This window comes from Dasypus novemcinctus, chromosome 10, assembly GCF_030445035.2.
Source record: "Dasypus novemcinctus isolate mDasNov1 chromosome 10, mDasNov1.1.hap2, whole genome shotgun sequence".
Classification (NCBI taxonomy): domain Eukaryota; kingdom Metazoa; phylum Chordata; class Mammalia; order Cingulata; family Dasypodidae; genus Dasypus; species Dasypus novemcinctus.
The window spans coordinates 129222609-129224871 of NC_080682.1; positions in this window are offsets into that span (position 1 = coordinate 129222609).

The window sequence follows — 2263 nt, forward strand, 5'->3', positions numbered from 1 at the left end:
CCCATCCATATGCTGTCTACACGAGACACATCTTAGACCCAGAGACGCATGGAGATTGAAAGTGAATGGCTGGAAAACAATCATACAAGCTAACAATAACCAAAAAAAGGCAGGAGTAGCTATATTAATATCAGACAAAATAGACTTTAAATGTGAAACAATTGTGAGAGACAAAGAAGGATACTACATTTTAGTCAAAGGGAAAATCTGTCAAGAAGATCGAACAATCATAAATATCTATGCCCCTAACAAGGGTGCCTCTAAATATGTCAGGCAAACGCTGGAAAAACTAAGTGAAAGAATAGATACATCTATACTTATAGTGGGGGATTTTAACACACCACTATCAACTCTGGACAGAACATCTCAAAAGAGAATCACCAAAGAAACAAAACATCTGAATAGTATATTAGAGGAGCTCGATCTAATAGACATATATAGATCGCTACACCCAAACACAGCAGGATATACATTTTTCTCAAGTGCACATGGATCATTCTCCAAGATAGATCATATGCTAGGCCACAAAGAAAGGCTGAACGAATTCAGAAAGATTGAAATCATACAAAACATTATCTCTGACCACAGCGGAGTCAAGCTGGAGATTTGCAAGGGACAGAAGCCCAGATTTCACACCACGATTTGGAAATTAAACAGCACACTCTTAGAAAAACAGTGGGTCAAAGAGGAAATCTCAAAAGAAATCAATGACTACCTTGAAACAAATGATAATGATAACACAACATACCAAAATTTATGGGATGCAGCAAAAGCAGTACTGAGAGGGAAGTTTATAGCCATAAATTCATATATCAAAAAAGAAGAAAGAGCAAAAATTGAAGAACTAACTGCACATTTGAAGGAATTAGAAAAACAACAACAAAGCAACCCAACAGGAAGAAGAAGGAAGGAAATAACAAAGATAAGAGCAGAACTAAATGAAATAGAAAATAAGAAAGCATTTGAACAGATAAACAAGACCAAGAGCTGGTTTTTTGAGAAGATTAACAAAATTGACAAACCTTTAGCAACACTAACAAAGAAAAAAAGAGAAAAGATGCAAATACACAAAATAAGAAATGAGAAAGGCGATATCACCACTGACCCCACAGAAATAAAGACTATCATAAGAGGATATTTTGAAAAACTATATTCCAACAAAAATGACAATCTAGAGGAAATGGACAAATTCCTAGAAACACATAAGCAGCCCATATTGATGAAAGAAGAAATTGATGATCTTAACAAAACAATCACAAGCAGAGAGATAGAATTGGTTATCAAAAATCTCCCAACTAAGAAGAGCCCAGGGCCAGATGGCTTCACAGGTGAATTCTACAAAACATTCCGGAAAGAACTGACACCAATCCTGCTGAAACTATTCCAAAACATTGAAATGGAAAGAACATTACCCAACTCCTTCTATGATGCCAACATTACCCTAGTACCAAAGCCAAACAAAGACATCACAAGAAAGGAAAATTACAGACCAATTTCTCTAATGAACCTAGACGCAAAAATACTTAACAAAATACTTGCTAATCGTATTCAACAACACATTAAACGTATTATACACCACGACCAAGTGGGATTCATCCCAGGTATGCAAGGATGGTTCAACATAAGAAAATCAATCAACATAATACACCATATAAACAGATTGAAGGAAAAAAATCACATGATTATATCTATTGATGCAGAAAAAGCATTTGACAAAATACAGCACCCTTTCTTGATAAAAACACTCCAAAAGATTGGAATACAAGGGAATTTTTTGAACATGATAAAGAGTATATATGAAAAACCTAAAGCCAATATTGTTTACAATGGAGAAATCCTAGACTCCTTCCCTCTAAACTCAGGAACAAGACAAGGATGCCCACTGTCTCCACTCCTATTTAATATTGTCTTAGAAGTACTTGCACGAGCACTGAGGCAAGAACCAGAAATAAAAGGCATTCAAATTGGAAAGGAAGAAGTCAAAATTTCATTATTTGCAGATGACATGATCCTATACATAGAAAACCCTGAGAGATCTACAACGAAGATTCTAGAACTCATAAATGAGTTTAGTAAAGTCGCAGGTTATAAGATCAATGCGCAAAAATCAGTAGCATTTCTGTACACCAATAATGAGCAAGATCAGGAGGAAATCAAGAAACAAATACCATTCACAATAGTAAATAAAAAAATCAAATACTTAGGAATAAATTTAACTAAAGAGGTAAAGAACTTATACAACGAGAATTATACAAGATTGTTC